Source organism: Trichechus manatus, unplaced genomic scaffold, assembly GCF_000243295.1.
Source record: "Trichechus manatus latirostris isolate Lorelei unplaced genomic scaffold, TriManLat1.0 scaffold00288, whole genome shotgun sequence".
NCBI lineage: Eukaryota > Metazoa > Chordata > Mammalia > Sirenia > Trichechidae > Trichechus > Trichechus manatus.
The window spans coordinates 1396513-1417039 of NW_004444224.1; the positions used below are offsets into that span (position 1 = coordinate 1396513).

At 50.5% G+C, this 20527-nt stretch overlaps 1 protein-coding gene across 1 annotated transcript in view; it reads left to right on the forward strand.

Annotated features, from left to right (window-relative positions):
• KCNJ10 (potassium inwardly rectifying channel subfamily J member 10) overlaps positions 1 to 20527 on the forward strand; it is a 35351-nt gene continuing 14824 nt past the window's right edge. The window contains exon 1 of the mRNA XM_004390204.2: positions 1 to 187. The gene's annotated coding sequence lies outside the window, so the exon portion shown is untranslated. The remainder of the gene's footprint in view (positions 188 to 20527) is intronic.

Sequence of the window (20527 nt, forward strand, 5' to 3'; positions counted from 1 at the left end):
GCCCCCGGCCGGCCCGACCCCGGCCCCGGCCCCCGGACCGGCCCTTATCTGATTCCGGCTGCAGGTTTAAGAGTCCCGACCCTGCCCGTTGCACAGCCAGCTCGGTTCCTTACTCCTGCCGCCCCGCCCGTCCGTCGGTCCTACTGCCCGCGGTCCATCTGAAGGGCCACTCCACCCCGGACCTAAGGTAAGACCCTGGCCCTTATGAAGGAGTACCGCCACCCCGGCCGGGGTCCTGTCCACCTCACCCTGCAGAGACATCGGGGACCCCAGCCCCCTGGTCCCTGCCCTGACTGGTCTCAGCGGTACCGTCTGTTCCCTGACCTTCCGCCTTGGGCAGCCCTAACGGACACTCCGGGGAAGGGCTCCCCACGAAGGGCACTTTACCCAGGCTGGTCATATCAGACCTCTAGGCTAAGGAAGGGGCTTTTCTGCTGCCTCCTCTAACTGGGCAGACTTATACTGCCTCACAGCTCCCCCAGCTAACAGAGTGACCACCACGCGTACCCAGGCCTCCCCACACAGGACCTCAGACGGCACCCCTCCTCCCAGGATCACCAGGTTACTCCCACCCCCATGCACAGTCCCTTCCCCTCCCCACACAGTGTGACACAAACTGTCACTCACGGATCACTCGTTTACCCAGGGGAGAAAAACACACACTCACCGCTTTAATTAGGGGGGCGCAGTAGCCTGGTGTGCCCGAGACCCCTGCCCACTCAGTCGCTTTCCTCCGTTCTGACTTGGCTTCTACTTCAAGACCTTCCCTCCCCGTTAACCCTCTCCTCCAGCTGTTTCACACTGAGATTCCCTAGGAGGAAAGGATCGCGAGTAAGAAGGCAGATCTAGTTCTGTAACACCCACCCTCTAGACGGAGATTCCCCCTTCCCCTCAAGGGCTCCTGTGTTAGAAAAGAGAAGAAGAACTCTTTGAACAGGGGCAAGGGAGCTGAACCCCAGATTGGGTAGAAGGACAAAACTGGGAGAAAGTGGGAGAGGGGTCTTTGGTATCTTGAGATTTCTTTCCAGCAAATAAAACGTCCTAGGCAGGGTGAGGCAGGTAGGAACACAGTGGTGATGAAGCCGGGACAAATTTGGACCTAAATTTAAGGCTAGGTCTTAAAGCCTGATTATGTTGCTTATCAGTACAAACTCTGACTAAAGATTTTTGGCCAGCCTGCCCTTGCTACGGCATTTGAATTTTTTCCCCCCACAGGGACTGCTATTGGAAGTCCTGAGAGGCAGGGATATGATGATGGGAGATGTGGTGGCTCTCTGTGAGGGGTGTCCCTGGGTGGGGTGCTGAGGAGGGCTGGAGTGGGTATCAAGATCCAAGCCCCAGGAGATGGACAGCAATCACTACTGAGTTCCCTTCAGTCTCCTCTTGAAAGCTTCTCCCTAATCTCCAAGGAGTTCCAAGCATGTTCCTGGCATGATGGTGGGCACCATGCCATGCCGAGGGGTCAGGCTTGTTAATTCTTCAAGGTGCAGGTGGAAGAGCAAGGAAGGAACCAGGTGTCTGGCTCAGCTGGCTCTTCAGAGAGGAGGGAGTGGGAAGGCATCATGCCAGGGAGAGGGGCTAAGGCTGGCCTGCGGAGGCAGTGGGCATGGCCCGGGCAGTGCCACCTCCCTTTTCCCCGCCCTCTAGTCCTTTGGTGGTGGTGGTGAGGGAAGGAGGGAGGGGGTGTTGGGGGGTGATCTGGGCTGGTCCAGCCTCTCAAAGCCCTTGCCAACCTGGGTCCTGAAAGAAGCTGCTGTTTTCTGAGCCATCTCCCCACCCCCCACCCCGGAGCCTGAGCAGCCAGCTTGTCTCAGTGGATATCAAATGGCAATGACTCCACTGAGTGTGTGCATGTCGGGGGTGGGGGGTGGGGGGTGGCAGGGTTATGGTCCCATTTCTTCTTTGACTCTAGTGCAGAATCCCACTTCTGCCCCCTACCCTGAGGAAAAAGATCTGTTCACACCCAGTCTATGGGGCCATATGTTTGTGCAGGTGTAGGGGGTCAGTTGTCTTCCCACTGGCATCCTCCACTTCCTTTTTGTGCCCCATGGCCCCCACCTGCACCACTGTGCATGAGCTCATTTACAGCTCTAGCTTTGTTAGGTTATTGGCTTGGGCCAGAAAGAAAGGGGCTGGCAGAAGACCCAGGGGCCGTCCTTCCGTTGTCCTCCCTAGGGACCAGAGAGGCTGGGACCCTTGGATCTGGATGGGTTCAGATGGAGCCCTCTGGGGTCATCCTAGGATTGGTGGGATGAGGGGCTTAGGGCTCCAGAGAGGAGTCATGCAGAAAGACCCACTTCCTCAAAGGATACTCCCGAGCCTCCTAACAAATGTTTGGTTTCTGCACACCAGTGCACGCACTGGTGGGAGAGGAAGACAGGTTGAGCACTGGAGCCCCTAAACTTTTCTGCCAAAGGTTATTTAGGACAGAAGGAAAAACCTCCACTCCTACTCTCCCGCCTCTTCCCGGCCTAGATTCTTCTCTTGCCTAACTGGTCTGTGCTACTGTCTAGGCTGGGGCCAAGCTACCCAGGGTAGGAGTGAGGCCCTGGAAGGGGGCAGAGAGAAGGGATAACCCAAGGCACACCATTGAGAAAAGACTGCAGAAAGGCTAGAGAGAAAGGAGAGATTTGGAATCCAAATGTTTTAGTACCCAGTGAAGGGTGGTTGGCCAGGGCAGCTCCCAGGAATGAGAGCTTTTCAAGTTTACCAAGTCACCCTGTTTCTCCCACAGGCTGAGTCCAATGCTTTGCCTCCTTCACCTGAGTTGCCACCATTCTTCATGGGAAGAGTGCATCCTGGGTGGCCCCTCTTCATCCCCTTCCCCCATCAGAGCCTTGAAAGGGCAAAGAGAAAGGAATTGTGGGAAAAACCCTCCCGTGGGTGTCTGCCAGCCTGGAGCCTGGATTTGAGGTGGTGGGAGAAGGGAGAGGCTGGTTCTGGAATGTGGAAGAGAAGTAAGAACTGAACTGTGTGGCTTGGAGAAAGAGGTTGGAGAAGCAAGGCTTGAGATAAAGTAATTAGGACTTCAGGCTTCTGAAAAAGTGTAACATAGAAAGTGTGTATGTGGCCTTTCTGCAACTCTGCCAATGGCAGAAGACCTGGGGAGATGGTTGAGGCTGCAGCTGGAATGACTTAGGTTAGATATCAGGAAGCACTTCCTATCAAAGGAAAGACATCTGGAATGAAGATTGGAAAAGAAAGACCACTTTCCACACACACACACACACACACACACACACACACACACACGCACACACAAAAAGCCCATCATTAAGGGGACAGAGAAGAGCTGTGAAACTCAGAGACTTAGGGATTATTGTGACGATTGTCAAGAGGCCTCTTGTGGAAGGACGGTGCAACTCGACATTGCTGTCCTGGTGTTCCTTTCTGCTCTGGGCTTCAGGGGAATTGTCCGAGAGGCAATAAGCATAGTGGTTAAGAACATGGCCTTATAGCCAGACTGCTTGGGTTTCAATCCTGGTTTTACTACTTTGTAGCTACCCAAGTCTCCTCATCTTTACAATGGGGCTGATAATAGTCATGAGGATTAAAAGAGTCAGTATTTGTAAAGGACTTGGAATGGTGCTTAGCATGTAGAAAACCAAAAACCAAACCCGTGGCCGTCGAGTTGATTCTGACTCATAGCGATCCTATAGGACAGAGTAGAACTGCCCCATACGGTCTCCAAGGAGAGCCTGGTGGGTTCAAACTGCCAACCTTTTTAGTTAGCAGCCCTAGCTCTTAACCAGTACGCCACCAGGGTTTCCAGCAAGTAGAAAGTACAGTTTAATTGCTTGCAATTAGCATTTTCCTGCCTCTCTGTTTCTACTCCGTCATCTTCCCTGGCTCCTGTACCTTGTCCCAGCCCTGCATGGTGGTTATTTCTGGGGTTCTGTCCTAAGTCTCTATTCTCCTTCTCTTTGCTTTTGTGCACAGTATCTTTCTAGAGTTTGGGAAGGTGGGAGAATTGTAAAGAAGCTTAACGCGTGGTTCCTGTCTTCATTCCGAGAGGCTGGGTCTCCACACCCACAGCCCCTTGTTTCCATGAGTTTTTACCAGGCAGATGTCCTATCTTCAGTTTCAATTCAATAAATGTGAATTGAGCTGTCAAAATTCCCCGAAATAGTCTCTTTCCTCATTCTCAGCAAATTTCTCTTTTGGCCGAAGTTATTGTCTTCTCTCTTTCCCCACATCTCACCTGTCCCCCACTGCCCTGCCTCTCTCTTTTCCACTCCTCATCCTGCCTGTTCCTCTCTGCCCAAGTTTCCCCCACAACTTCCCTCAGGTGTCTTCTTCCTCTGTCCCCTGCCTGATCAGCTTGTCCATCCCGTTGACCTTGGTGCCCACGGCAGCCTCCTTAATGGCCTCCCTCACTCCAGCTTCTCTCGCTCGTTCATTCCCTCCCTTTATTCCACCGTGGAATAATTGCTGAAATTGTCATCATGAGGCTTCAGTTCTAACTTGCCCCTTCCTTTCCCAGACACCCATGTTGCCATCAGATGAAAACCTCCTAATCACAGTCTTCAAGATACGTTATGCCTTTTGCCTCCACTCGCCCCAGTACCCCCATCTTCTGGGATGGCCCTATTCAGACCCTGCTCCACGGAGCATATTTGTCCACAACCTCTGAGCCACGCTCCTTCTCCCACTCTGGACCTCACACAGGCCATTCCGTGTCCCATCCCTCCTGCAAGTCTCCATCCTCCTATTTCTCTATTTGCTCTGCCATCTTGTAACCCCTTCTCCCCAGCATCTTGCTTGTCTTTTGTGTCTATTGCTTTGTCCAGGATTTGCTGGCGACATTGGAAGGGATATCCTGTCTTCCCCATTAGACTGGCGGCTCCTCTAGGGTAGGGTCTATGCCATCGTCAGATTGGGGATTCCTTGAAGCCCAGGCATCTGTTCTCTCCCTGGACCCCTTGGCACCCAGCAAAGGGCTTGACTCCTAGGACACAGGGTGGGCTACTTGCCAGCTTGACTTTAGGGAAAACCTTTCAGATTTCTAATACTTGGGGGTGGGAGGAGACTCCTGACTTTATAGGCTTATGTGAGGTTTCTGGAGTAGGGTGTATGTAGACCCTATTACTCAACTCTCTAGGGAACCTCAAGAGAAACCCCTCTCCTACCAATTGCCCCGTGCTGTGGAGATGGCTTGACCCTGAGCTTAAAAGCAGCAGATCCTAGAACTCCCAAGTTCCAGTCCTCTAAGCACTGCTGGCCCAAACACAAAAAACCATGTGAGTGTCCAGGCCCTTGGTGCCTCATCCCACAGAGCCTGTCTTCTTGCCAGGGAGGCCTGACTCCAGTCTGATGCTGGGTTTGTCAGGAGGGATTTGGAGTGGAAAGGGGAAAAGTTCAGGGTCCCGTCTGGGGCAGCCCCATTGTCTTGAGCATACCTCTGAGCAGTGGCTATAGCTGGGAGAGCTGTGGGGACACCACCCAAGTGGAGTAGTGAGGACAGGATGTAGGCCTGGCTTCTCATATCACATTCCCTCTGGGACTGTCCCCCTCAGACTCCACCTCTGATCTCAGTTCCAACATCCAGACCCAGACGCTCACCTTCTCTTCATATCTGAGCCTCCCTGGCTGATCCTATGATTAAAACAAGACATGGGCAACTAGCAAGAGGAAAGGGAGAGTGTATCTAAGTCTAAAGCAGCAGTTCTCAAACTTTTTGATCTCAGGACCCCATTTCATTCTTAAAAATTATCGAAGACTCCGAAGAGCTTCTGTTTATGTGGGTTCTATCTCTTGATATTTACCAAGTTAGAAATGAAAATCAAGGAGATTTAACATTTTTATTAATTCTTTAAAAAATAACAATAATAAACCCACTGCATGTTAACATAAATGATATTTTTTTAAATGAAAAATAACTGTTTTCCAATACAGACAAAAAAAAAGTTTAGTAAGAAGAGTAATGTTGTCTGACATTTTTGCAGATCTCATTAATGTCAGTAATAGAAGACAGTTGGTTTTCATATCTGCTTCTGCTTTCAATATGTTGCAATATGTCATATAGCCTCTGGAAAAATCCACTGAACACTCATCAGAGAATGAAAGGAAAAAGGCAAATAGTGTGTTAGCATTATTATGGAAGTTGGTTTGATCTCGTAAAGCCTCTGAAAGGACAAAGACCCCCGATGCTTGGACCATACTTTGAGAACTGTGTGTTTTGAGGAACCTCAGAAACTTCTCAGTTTCAAAAAACCACGGGTCAACCTGATGACTCTGGCTGATTCTCCTCCACTGCCTACCAAACCAAAAACCCAAACCCGCTGCTGTCGGGTCGATTCCGGTCATAGCGACCCTATAGGACAGAGTAGAACTGCCCCACAGGGTTTCCAAAGAGCGCCTGGTGGATTTGAACTGCCGACCTTTTGGTCAGCAGCCATAGCCCTTAACCACTGCTCCACCAGGTTTTCCCCACTGCCAAAACCTTTTGAATGCATTCACTAAGGAGCCAGTGCAGGCTGGTGCTCTGGAGAGAGTGCCTGAGCTCGACTCTCCGTTCCACCTCTAGTAGCTGTGTGACCCTGGGCAAATTATTAACATTTCTGTGCCTCGGTTTTCTCATCTGTAAAATGGGGCTTTAAAAAGTGCCGACTTTTTACAGTTGAGAATTAAATGACCACAATGCCCGTAAAAGGCTTAGCACAGTGGTCAAGAATATGAGCTATTACTAAATCCCAGAGCCTTGCCCCTGAACTCACTGCTTGTTGGCCCAAAAGGCAGGGCCCTACAGTGATCCTTCCATGTCACAGAGGGAGATTCTCTGCCCAGAGAAGGAAAGAGACTTGTGCAAAGTCCCAGAGAAAGTTAACAGCCTTGTTGGGCTCTGAACCCAATGGAGGAGTTCTATCTCCTAACCCTACACTCTCCGCACCAGACATTCTGGGGAATAAAACAAGGTCTTGAGAGGGGGAAGGAAGCTGGCCTTACCTTCCCACTGCAATGCCAGGTGAGCCTTCCAGTGTCTGTAGTAGCAGAACAGCAGGAAGCCTTGAGGGCAGATAGCATTGAGGACCTCCTGCCATCAACAGCAACTGAAAAGGGGACAAAGGAGATCACAAGAATATATTCCTTAACACAGAAGAGCTTTCTGTCTTGCTTTGTGGAAGCAGTTCTATAAGGTGATCCCCTTACCCAAGGTGGCTGATAGCCTGCCCTCTCTCCAGGGGGGTTACTGGCCCAGGGCTGAGGAAGTCTGATTGAGCCGTACCATACCAATTCTCATGTGGTGCGTCTTCTCTGCTCACTGCCTGCAACCCCTTCCCAGATCATTGCCCTGCTCTCAGCTCACCCACCACTCCAGGCCCAGGACCCCTCTCTCCCTTCCCTCTCTCCTACCCCTGTCCTTTGTGCCATGGTGCCACAGGGCAGAAAGGTGACTGGTGGTACCATTAACAGGGGTAGGGGATGGTGCTGGGGTTCCCTGAGCAGGAGATGAGGCAGACATGAGAGACAGACACACACACACACTGGGGAAGACCTACTCTTGGATCTTGGCCCTTCAGACAGAACTCCTTAGAAGCGTCCACAGGGGCCGGGGGCCCTTGTCCCTAGTCACTCCTCCCTCCTTCCCCTGTGTCACTTGCTTCCTCAGTCTCTGAAGCTACAGCAGGTGAAGGAGAAGAGGGGGTGACCCCAAAGAAGCAGAAGCCCAAATACCCTAAACCCTGAGCACATACCCTTTCTCCATCCTGGGGATTCAGATCCCACCCCAACCCTGACAACTCTGAGATATAGCGTCCACCCCAGTCCAGGCTGAGGTTTGAGATCTTGCTGTTTATTGCTCCGTTTTTCCTCTCCCACCCACACGATTCCATCAAGTAGATGGTAAAATTGAGGCCAAGAGTGAGTGGGCTCAGATTGCCCACAAGCATCTTTCCAGAGTTCAGCCTGGGGCCGAGGGGCCAGGTCTTCCACAGCCCCTCCCCCTCCACCCTCCCAGTCCCGGTGACTTTTTCCAGAAAGTCATTTCTGGCGAGTGGCAGGTTTGGAGGCCCTGGTCTAGTCTCCCTCCCCTGCTTCCTGAGCTGTGCCCCAGGAGAGCCTGTGGGCTAAGATCTCAGTCTCAGGCCTGCCCCACACCCTGCCTCCACCCGCCGCCAGCAGCCCCCGAGCTCCCACCCCTGGGCTGTGGGGCAGGGAGAGGGCTGAGGGGCTGGCTTTGCATACTAATGTCTTGCCCATTGTCAAAGCCCCTTTGTGCCAGCGAGCTCCATTGAGGCGGCTCCGGGGCAGGCACAATGGGGGCTCTGTCCCCGAGTTCCCCCAAACAGTCACCTGCTTTCAGAACCTCCCCCCCACCCCCGCCTCAGTGTCCGGAGGGCCCAGAGTGTGTGGGGGAGTGGGCCCAGGGCCAGGGGGGATGGGCAGGAGGTGACCCCCCCCACCCCACTGCCTGGACAGGCTGGGGAGATGGGTGGTCGATGGAGCAGGCTGTGGAGGGGAACCCAGAGGCGAGAGGCTGGGGTTCCCAGGGGGCAGAGGCAGTCTGAGAATGGCATTGGAATGCGGGTTGGTGAGGCCAGAGAAGCGGAAGGCGCATGCATAGTCTGCCCACTTCTGGGCTCCACATGCCCAGCCCTGGCCCAAGGTTGCCCATGTCCCCTCCCCCCCCACCACAGGGGCACACTCGGGCTCATATATGCAGAGACACACAGGCACACACTCATCTATGCAGCCCCACACACCACTCCCATCCACACGCCCAAGCAGATGACCCAGACATAGCACAGCGACCCAGGCACGTACACGCCCCCCCCCCACATACGCACCTGCACACCCGCCTCTGCCAGCCTCAGGCACCACCCCCATGCCCTCGCTGCCCCCTGCTGCTCTGACACGGGTTATAACAAGTTTGCGCTTGTTGTGACCTCAAGAATGTGGCCCTGGGGCGGGGAACGTCCTGCTGCCCCAGACGGAACCCGCTTATACGTTAACCATGGACACAGCCTCCACTGAGCTCTGAGCACGGCTCCCCACCCACACCCAACCACAGAGAGTTGGGTGGGCCAGGACCCCGGCCTGGGGCCGAGCCAAGCACGATGGGCCGGAGTTGGGTGTAAGTGACCAAAGCCCAACCCGCCCAGCACGGGCCCAGTATGACTATCCTCCCACTTGCCCAGGACACTCAGGTACAGCACGGCCCCTCACAGCCCTGTGCAGTAGATGGGACAGTTGTCATTTCCCCATTTTACAGAGAGGCTCAGAAAGGTGGTATGATGTGTCCAGGTGTTTCATGGCAAGGCTGGGACTAGAATGGAGGTCCTTGCCTCTGAGGTTTTTTTGGCTCCATGTCTCTTCACTTCACTCAGACGACTCACCTCATGTGGAATTCTAACGGAGCTATCTTTTACACACCTTCTTGGGAAGGAATGGAGGCTATGGTGGGACAGGGGTAGGGAGAAGAACAACAGGTTCAAGGACCTTAAATAGGCTTCTGGGTCTAGAAAGAACCTCAGAAGGTCACCTTGACCCTTTCACTACCTCTAGGCAGAGTGAGCCTACCACCTTTTGCTTCCTCCTCTCCCACTGGCTCCACTCCTGCTACTGACTTTGGACCAATGGAGAGAGAACCCCCGCAGCCTTCCTGGCTAAGGTTTAGTTTGAGATCTTTACTGATTACAAGGAGTCCCTTGGGGTGCAAATGGTTAATGTGCTGGACTGCTACCCAAAAGGCTGGAGGTTTGAGTCCACCCAGAGGCACCTCAGAAGACAGGCTTAGTGATCTACTTCTGTAAAATCAGCCATTGAAAACCCTACGGAGTACAATTCTGCTCTGATGTACATGGGGTCACCATGCATCAGAGTCGACTCGTCAGCCACTGGTTTTTGGTTTATTGATTATAAGTCCTTCATAACTGCTGGCTCTGCTCTGCCTTGCTAATACCCCTACATCTGTACAAAGATTGGTGGGGGTGTCTATGCCTCGCCTGCTATTCTGGTCTGGGGCATCTTCTGGCAGTCTACAGTGAAGACACCCTAAAAGCGGAAGACATGTAGGATCACCAGGATCCCAGAGATTTGAGGGCTGACTGTGCGATGGTGCTGGGACTTGGGGTGGTAGGGTCACAGCTGCAGAAACTCAATTAGAGAGAGAGCTAAGCTGACATTAGTTTGCTCATCTGCAAATATTATTGAACCCACATCTCCATGATGTTTCCCTTAAGTCAGAATTGTACAGGAAAACCCCAGACCCTTCTACTCTGCCTCTGTCCCCTACTCCTTACCTAGAATGCACCCCCTCTGGCTGCTGGGTTCTGCTTAAGCCTCTTCACCCATCTGACTTCCTTTATGCAGGAACACACCTACCCCAGCCCTTATACTCTGAGGTGGTTCTTCTGCCTCCAAGTGGCCTCTCCAAATACTAGAGAAAGAGGCCTGCCCAGAATAGAGCTTCAGCCCTTCTTGCTGCACTTGGGGCAGTTCGTTACTGCAGGAGAGAGGGAGTGAGACCTCCACCTCTGAATCTAATTCTGTATCTGGTCGGTGGTTTCGTGCCCCACCCCCATCCTTATCAAATGAGGAATGTGGGTAAGGAATACTTGGAAACTGGAGAAGGGAAGGTAGAAAGAATCCCTCCCAGGGGTGATTATAGATGCCCTGGCCTTCTCTGTGTAAGGCTCGGAGGCTGCTCTTCATCTGTGGAACCAAGAGCCCTGAGAAGGAATACCTGTCCGGGAAGGCATCTCAATTTCCTGAATACACGTTATTGGTACAGGGTACCATCTCCACCAAGGATAAAAATAAGAATAAATTGCTTGGGCTGCAGCAGGAAAATTTTAGCTCAACAGGAAGAACTTCCTGGGTATAAGGTATTACCTAGGTAAAGAGGAGGAAGAGTCCCTGGGTGGTGCAAATCGTTCGTGTGCTGGGCTGCTCACTGAAAGGCTGGAGGTTCAAGTCTATCCAGAGGTGCCTTGAAAGAAAGGCCTGGTGTTCTACTTCTGAAAAAAATCATCCATTGAAAACCCTATGAAGCACATTTCTACTCTGATACACATAGGGCTGCCATGAGTTGGAATCGACTCAAGGGCTATTGGTAAAGGTAAAGGGGAGGAACAGAAAGAGGTGGAGAACTCACTCTATCTGCCAAGGAGAGGGCTGCCATTACTCCCCCATTGAGCAAAGGCTAGCTGGCCTGAGAGATAGCTTCAATGACCCTCGGAGCCTGGGTGGACTGTGAGATTTTCTTTTTTATTTTATTGTTGTATTTTAAGTGAAAGTTTACAATTCAAGTTAGTCTCTCATACAAAAATGTATACATACATTGTTATGTGACCCTAATTGCTTTCCCTATACTGTCACAGAACACTCCTCCTTTCCACCCCTGATTTCCCATGTCCATTTAACCAGCTCCTAACCCCCTCTACCTTCTCGTCTCACCTCCGGACAGGAGCTGCCCACTTAGTCTCATGTATCTACTTGAGCTAAGAAGCACACACTTCACGAGTATCATTTTATGTCCCATAGTCCAGTCTAATCTTTGTCCAAAGAGTTGGCCTCAGGAACGGTTTCAGTTCTGGGTTGACAGAGAGTCCAGCGGGTATGCTTTCTGGGGTTCCTCCAGTCTCTATCAGACCATTAAGTCTGGTCTTTTTACTAGAATTTGAGTTCTGCACCACACTTTTCTCCTGCTCCATCCGGGACTCTTTGTTGTGTTCCCTGTCAGGGCGGTCATTGGTGGTAGCCGGGCACCATCTAGTTCTTCTGGTCTCAGGCTGATGCAGTGTCTGGTTATGTGGCCCTTTCTGTCTCTTGGGTCAATACTCTCCTTGTGACTTTGATGTTCTTCATTCTGTTTTACTCCAGGTGGGTTAGGAAAAATTGATGTATCTTAGATGGCCGCTGGCTCACTTTTAAGACCCCAGACGTGGCTGTGGGATTTTCTACTGTCTCGAAAGAACTCCCTGGACCATTTTCACAGTCCCAGCAGAGAGCATCATTGAATGTGTCCCCTCCTCATGGGCCCTGCTGTTTGCTTCATTGTAGCTCCTCTTGGCGTATTTCTGGGCCAGCTGCTGCAGGAGGGCTTGGGAGGCCCCCTGAGACCTGCTGGGCAGGAGGGGCACATCCTATACTTACTGGGCTATGGCTGGGGTTGGCCAGGGTAAGAGCTTCAGTGGGTAATGTTTCAAGGTTAGCTCCACACCAGTGACCCTTCAGGACCCCAGGGTTGAGAAAAGGATCTTGTAGGAAGACAGAAGTTGGAATGAGGAAGAAGGCCAGGGTTATTTCTCTGAGTCTGACATAAAATAACATCTGCTACTAGCTAGTGGTGTGATTTGGGGAAAGTTACTCAACTTTTCTAGGCCTTGGCTTCCTCTTCACCAAAACAAAGGGACGGAACAAGATGACCACGAGGGGATTCTTGACACCAACATTCTACGACAGTACAATGGCAACATGAAATGCACAGGCTTTGCTTTACGCAGGCCTGGGTTCAACTTGCAGCGTCACCTCTTACTTACAGACATCCTGGGCATGTTAGCTAACCTCTCAATGTCCTAGATTCTACGCCACTAATAAGAGGGCTGCAGTTGGGGCCGTCTCATTGACACAGTGTCTGCAACAATGGGCTCAAGCACAACGATTGTGAGGATGGTGAGGACCGGGCAGTGTTTCGTTCTGTTGTACATGGGTTGCTGTGAATCGGAACCAACCTGATGGCACCTAACAAACAATAAGAGGGCAGTGGTATTACTGATCTCCCAGGGAGGGTAGGATGTTGTGGTGCTTGTAAACATTCAGCACAATGCTTGGCATATTGTATGGGTGGAGACAGAGGAAGTTCATGGGGCTGTGGGAACATAGAAGAGGAGCGGTAATCTACTTTGCGATGGGGACATCCAGGAAGGCTTTCCAGAAAAAGTAGCACCTAAGCTGAGGCCTGGAGGAGTAAAAATTAACTAAGTGAGTGGGGAGGGGAAGAGTGTTCCATGGAAGAGCTCCATTATTTGCAAAGAACAGGAAGAAACTGCTTAGGCAGCAGCGGGTAAATTTTAGCTCAATAGGAAGAACTTCCTGGGTATAAGGTATTACCTAGGCAAGGGCGGAGGTGAGTCCCTTTGATAAGGGAAAGCATGGCCTGTTCAAGAGCTGAGGGATGTTTAGTGTGGCTGGAGGGTAAAGGAGGTACACACCTCCAGAGGGGAACAGGTAGACAATAGAGAATGCTGATGCTGGAGAGGTCCACAGAGGCCAGATCATAATGGACTCTGTCCCACCTATAGTTCTAGGGGCTTTAGCAATGGGGTCCCTCTGCTTCCCCTCCATCTTCCTTTTCTTAATTTTCTTTCTCTCTCTCTGCCAAGACTCGGTCTTCCTGTCTTTGGACAGGGTGTGTCACACAGGCGCAAGGAAGCACTGGGCTCCCCAAGAGGACCTGGTTGTCCAGGGAGAAGCTCCAAGTCCAGAGTTCTCAGGCCTGAAGTTTTCTGCCTCTCTCCTTTCCCACTATGATTTTGGATTTCTGGCACTGAGGCACTTCTGCTAAGCACTGTGTACCCCTTGTGAGCCTCCGTTTCCCCATCTGGCCACCTTTACTCTATAGAGAGTTGGGAGAATGTTGCTGGCAGTGGGGCTGAGGGCAGCTTGGAGTGAGGACTGAGGGAAACTAAGAAAAGATGACTTTTCAGCCTAGAGTAAAACTAATGGGGAGACTGAGTCAGTGCCCTCAAGTGTCCAAAAGTTGAAGCTGCAATGGGAAACTCAGAGGAAGGACTTCCCAATAATAATTAGGGATGTTACTCACTGGAAAGGAGCCCTGGTGGCTCAAACAGCTGCTAACTGAAAGGCCAGAGGTTCGAATACACCCAGTGGCGCCGCGGAAGAAAGACTGGCGATCTGGTTCCATAAAGATTACAGTCATGAAAACCCTATGGGGCAGTTTTACTCTGTCACATGGGGTCTCTATGAGTTGAATTTGACTCAACGGCACCTAACAACAACAACAACACCACACACTGGAAAAGGGGCCTGAGGGAAGAAAAGTAATGTAGAATATCAACCCTAGAAGGTCTTTTAAATAAAACAACACCTAGCCAAAGCTTTGTATGAGGCCTGAGGAGGACACTAAGATGAACAAAACACAGGTTAGGAATCGGTTCAGAAAAGACTCTCCTGTTTGGGAAGGTGGGGACGGCCCTTCCTGGGAGAAGTAGGGGCAGACATAATGAATCCTGTGGGAGCTGCCCCTGTGGGTGCTTCCACACTGGGGAGTGACTCTTCTGCCTCCTCCCGCCCCCCAACACTGCCTCTTAGGCCCCCCACCAACTGGGTCTAAGACCTCCTTCATCACTAGCCCACACAGCTTCTAAGATCACAGAGAAGAAAGTGGACAGCTGGATCGAGTCTGCCCTCTTTTCTCTCAAGTAGGAAACAACATGGCCCCATTCTGAGTCTTGGGATCCCCAAGGAGCAGGTCCTATCAGTTTGGCCCCTTTTTAGTTTCCCAGACTCTGGTGACAGATCTGGTGGCAGCTCAGTGGCTCACTGGCCTCTACCCCAAGAACCTTATCTCCTTGGACCTGGCCATCCTGGGCTTTGAGAAGCCTGCCAGCTCCCAGGAGCCACTGAGGCTGGGGCGCAAGGGGGAGGGCAAGAAGTTGAAGGGCAGTAACTGAGTAACTTAGCTGTATTCAGTATCCCTCACTACACACCTCCCCCACCTATTGGCAGGTTGAGAGGGTTTTGGAGGGAGCCTTGTCTTAGGAATCATCAGCAGGTGGAATGAAGATACCCATTGCCTTCGGGGCGATGCTGACTCATAGCGCCCCTACAGGACAGAGCAGAACCGCCTCACAGGGTTTCCAAGGCTGTAATCTTTATGGAAGCAGACTGCCACATTTGAACCCCAACCTTTCGGTTAACAGCCGAGTGCTTAACCACTGTACCACCAGGGCGCCTTGGGATGAAGACTAGTGAGTTGGAACCCCCCTCCAATTCTAGAGTTCTACTAAATCCTACCCCTCAAATCACTGTTACCCTAGAGAAAGGAGGAGAGTTGGAGAAATAGGACAGTGATTTAGCTTGAGCATCGTCAAGCCCACTGGGATGTGGAGAGAAAATGCCAAGTGCAAACTCCACTGGACTTGTAGTCAGAAGCTCTGATTGGCCATTAAATAAATGTGGGCAAGTCACTTTACCTCTCGGAGTCTTTCTTTCTCTAATTCAGTAGATGGTTTTTTCGTCATCTGCAAATTAGGATAATAATCATCTTATATTTGCATAAGAGCCTTACAGATTTCACATACTTTATCTTGTGTAATCCTGACCACACAATGGAAAGTTTTACTGTCTCCTTGGATAAGAAAACTGAGCCCTAGAGAGATTAAGAGATTGACTGAAGTTCCCATAGCTAGTAAATGACACAGACCAGGGTGGCAAATAGTGGGAAAGAAGAATAGGGACTTTTGGCTATAACCCAAACCTGCCAGGATAACAGATAGGTTTTATTTGTTAAGCTAACTCCATTTGATTGGAAATGGCTCTCTGTATCACCGTGTTGAGAAAGATTTTGAGACTCAGCCAGAAAAAAAGTACTGTGATGAGTTAGTGCTATCTGCTTTGGGGTGGGGGGTTGGGGGGTATGGTGGCCCACATACTGTATATCTGACATCCCTGACCCAGAATCAGAGCCAGGAATTTCAAGTTTAAGTCCTTCCGCTATACTAATCAATTAGGTTAAACTCAAAGGCACCAGTTTAAAAGGATAAGTAAGATATATAGTGTCTGCCTTCAGAGAGCTCACAGTCTATTGAGAGGGATGAAGGAGTGCCATATTGTCGACGAGGCAAAATGTCCCAGGAACATAGATGGAAAGTGAATGCTTCTACCTGGGAGTCTAGGGAAGGCCCCACACAGAGCCCACACAGAGAGGGTGTTGGAATAGAGCCTTGAAGGAAGAAAAGGACTTTAAAGGGAAGAGATGGGTGGGGGTGGGGGGATGCTGGGAGGCAGGAAGAGGGCAATCTAGGCAGAGGGAGACGCCAGAGCAAAGACGTGGGGACAGGCAAATGGAGTGCAGGCTACATCTGAAGAATGAAAGGTAGTTCTATATGGCCAGAATATGGGGCACACAGGGAGAAGTATCAAAAGGAGAGGCTGTGCAAAGTGAGGTGAAGTCAGATGGTAAAGGATTTTGAATGCTATGTCAAGAAGTTTGGGCTTCATCACAAAAGCTGTGGGAACTCATTGAAAGATTTAAAGCTGGGAGTGATAGGGTGGGACTGTGTTGCAGAAAAGCACCGTGACAGCTGAGGAGGGTAGGGGCGAGAAGGTGAGCCTGGGGGCTGGAGGACCAGGAGATCATTACAATGTATCAGGTGAAAGAGAATAGGAGACTGAACTATGGCAGCCTCGGAAGGGTGGAGAGAAGGCCCACAAGGCAGAATTGACAAGAGCTGGTGACCGAGGAGCTCTAGTGGCGCAGTTTTTAAGTTTTAGCTTGGCTGCTAACTGAAAGGTTGGTGGTCAGAACCCACCAGCCGCTCCATGGGAGAAAGATGTGGCAGTCTGCTTCCGTAAAGATAACAGCCTTGGAAACCCTATGGGACAGTTCTACTCTGTCCTATAGGGTGGCTATGGGTTAGAATCAACTCAGCAGCAATGGTAGTGACCAGTTGGAGTTCCTAGATGGTGCAAAGGGTTGGTGGTTCGAATCCACCCAGAGGTGCCTCAGAAGAAAAGCCTGGTGATTTACTTATCAAAAACCACCCACTGAAAACCCTGTGGAGCATAGTTCTAGTCTGACACACATGGGGTCACCATGAGTTGGAATTGACTCAGTGGCAACTGGTTACTGGTAGTGACCAGCTGGTTGAGGGCAAGAAAGAAAACAGGGATGGCTCTAAGGTTTCTATCTTGGGTATCAAACGGATTATTTGAACGAGAGAGGAAGTACAAAAAGAACTCCCTTTTGAGGAGAGAGGACATGAGTCTGAACACATTAAAGCTGAAATGCTGCAGATAGAGTGAGCCTGTCAGTACTTGGATATACAAGGCGGAGTTCAGGTAGAAACCACGGAGTGGTTGAAACAGCTGAGAAAGGGAGAGAAGAGAGGTTAGAGAAGAGAGCCAAGGATGGATCCCTAAGAAACTCCAGCATTTAAGGGACAGAGAGCAGTATCCAAAGTAAACAGAGAGGCAGAGAGAGAACCTGGGGAACATAATTTCAGAGAGTAATAATGAGACTCTCCACATAATTAATGCTTTATACCTCATGAAGTGCTCTTGCATATCTGGTCTCATTCAGTTCTCTTATCACCTGTTTGAGGTAGGTATTATTAGACCCTTTTTTCAGATAAAGGAAATGGAAACTCCCTGGCGCGGAGAGTTAAATTGATTTGTCCCAAATCACGAAGGCTTGAAGTGGCAGATCCACTGAATGGCTCGTCAAGGTCTACAAAGTCAGGATTTCCACCACATTGCAATCAAAGCCAAAGAAGGAAAGAGTGTCAAGAACGGACAGGCTTGTCATCAGTTGCAAATGCTGCAGAGACTGTTGGGGTTGAGGACTGAGAAAATGACCTTGGACTTAATGACTGGAAGGTCAGCTTTGATCTTGAAGAGAGCTTCTTGTTGCTTCAACTGCTACCTATTGTAGCCGTGTGGATCAAATGGAATTAATGTTTTGTAAACCACTACTATTAATAGTTGCCATAGAGCTCATTCTGACTCATGGCAACCCACGTGTGTCAGAGTAAACTGTGCTCCATAGGATTTTCAATGGCTGATTTTTTGGATGTTGATTTCCAGGCCTTTCTTCTCAGGTGCCTCTGGGTGGATTCGAACCAGTAACCTTTCAGTTGGCAGCCAAGTGCATTAACCATTTGCACCACCCAGGGACTCTGTTTTGTAAACTACCAACAAACCAAACCACACCCACTGCCATCGAGTTGATTCCAACTCATAGCGACCCTACAGGACAAAGTAGAACTGCACCACAGAGTTTCCAAGGCTATAAATCTTCACGGAAGCAGACTGCCACATCTTTCTCCTGCTTAGTGGCAGTCTGCTTCTGTAAAGACTCGAACCACCAACCTTTTGATTAGCAGCCGAGCACTATAACACCACTGTGCCATCAGGGCTCCTTTGTAAACTACAGAGCCCCATATTCTGAAAGTGATTGTTCTTGCTATTATTTTTCTTCTTATTAAATATTATTAGATTGAACTTTGAAATTGCTGATATGGGACCCATTTTTTAAATTGTCAATTTCATATGGTTCAACCTAATAATAAAGGGAGTGGGCTGGGGTCAGGGTGGAGGTAGTGAGAGCCTATGAAAGAAGGCAAGCTCACAGGCAAGGACAGCTTTATGGGACTGGGGAGCACTGCCCCCTGGTGGTGGAGAGGTAAATCTTCAGCACAGGGTGGAGCATAGCTGGTACCTGGTGAAACTTGAAATTTGCAGGAGCCTCCCCTTAATCTCCCCACCACTCAACTTCACTCTTGCTAGCCCCCTCCGCTGAAGCCCAACCGAGACAGGGGATAGGGAGAACTCTACCGAAGGAACTCAGTCTGGAAGAATACTTCTAACCTCTCTACTAAGATGATGCCCTAAACCAACATATCTTTGGAGATCAGATGGGTATAGAGTCTCCCTATGGAGAATCCCAGCAGCCTAGGCCAGGTGGCGACCGCTAGGAGGTCCAAGGTAGAGCTGATACATGAAGATGAGATCCTCAGCACACATCTTGTTCCTCAGCCTGTTTCTACCTAACCTAGCCAGACCCTCTGAGAAGGAGATTCCCTAGTGACCTAGGGAACTCTTTGCTATCTCATGTCTGCCAGGGAGTTCTCCCTATGAATGCCATTGCCTGCAGCTGAATCTTAGCACTGATCTTTCTGGCTCTTCAGTCAAGGGGAGGACGGGTGGGTTAACATCTCCAAGGAGATGTTACAGGCCCCTTCAGAGGTAAGGACCCGAATGGGGCCAAGTGAGGAGGCTCTGGATTGCTGGGGAAGTGGCTGGGAAGGCAGTGGTGCGGACTCTGTCCTCAGATGAACTCTGCACGGTGCCAAGCTCCTCACAAAGGGCCAAGCCCCCACTGAGCCCAGAGGATGGGTAGGAGCAGACACTGTGGCCGGATGATGACTTAACGGAGGGGGATGTGCAGGAGGCAGAGTGAGGGGTTGAGTTGGCAGGTGCATCAAAGAGGCAGTGCCAGGAAGTCATCCTCCCTCTCTAACCAGGGAAAGAAGAGGAGTCCCTGAGATGCCACGCTCTGGACAGTTCTCTGCAGGAACTCTGATCCCTTCTTACAGGGGCCAGAAGGCATTGCCTGAGGATTGGCGTAGGCGAAGGGGCAGTGGTCCTGATCAGCCCACACTGGCAGCAGGGGTGGTGTCTGGACTGAGGAGAACATCTGACATGGCCCCATCTCTTGTCCCTCCCTCTTGACCAGAAAACACATGGCGGGGTAAGAAGGGCCAGACAGAGGTCACAGGCTCCCAGGAAATCCTTTGAAGGCTTTTATCCTTTCTTTTAATCAGACTATGAGAACTTTCCAAATGTTGACACAGGGAAAGAAAAGCCTATTCTTCCCTGGGCCAGGACCTCAGTGTCAGGCTGGGGCTAGAGGATGGGAGGGAAAGGGGCAGGAGACCAGAGGGTGGGGGATGCAGGCAACAGTGACTCAGCTGGAAAGTCGGGCCCTGGGCACACACACTACCCTTTTTTTCCCCACCTCAAGATTTGTGTGCATCTGGCTCCATTTCTATTTGTTTATTTTCCTGGGGGCAGGGCAGGAGAGAGATTAATGAATAAAGACATCGAGTTTGAAAAGAACCGCAAACCCAACTCTATTCTTCTTCTAACCTTGAGGGCTTACATAATCCTGCAGTGCTTTTCTTAGTGACCTTCCTCTTATACTCTTCTCGTTTGTCTTCTCTTCCTCTTGCTCTCAATAAGAACACTTGGAAAGCCCAGAAATGCCTCTTTTTAGTCCCTAGTGCAGCTGATCTCCTTCTGGAGGCCTCTAAGGTCAGACCTCCCTATTCAAGTTGGAATCGGTATCCAGTGAAGAGGTGATATGGTTGGTGAGAGGGGGCTGGTAACTACTTCCTCCCTCCACCAAGGCCAGGGGGGGAAACAGGGCCTACTGCTGCAGGAGGAACTCAGGCTAGACACAGAGTTTTAAAGTGGGAAGTGACCTTACCAATCCTTGAACACAGAGCCTCTCAAATTTACCCATCAACACATTCTGAAAGGCAGGGAGAGGGAACTTACACCACAGAAGATACAAAGGACTAGCCACAAGCTGCCGGATATACACTGGGCATCTTTGAAATCTGTTTTGTCTTTAGCATTCTGTAAATTTTTTTCTAATTGTACTTTAGGTGAAGGTTTACAGAACAAATAGGTTCTCATTAAACAGGACACATACTGTTTTACGACATTGGTTAACAACCCCACGACATGTCAACCCTCTCCCTTCTCGACCTTTTTTTTTTTTTTTGGTGAAAATATACATAGCCAAAGATAAACCATTTCAAAAATTTCTACATGCACA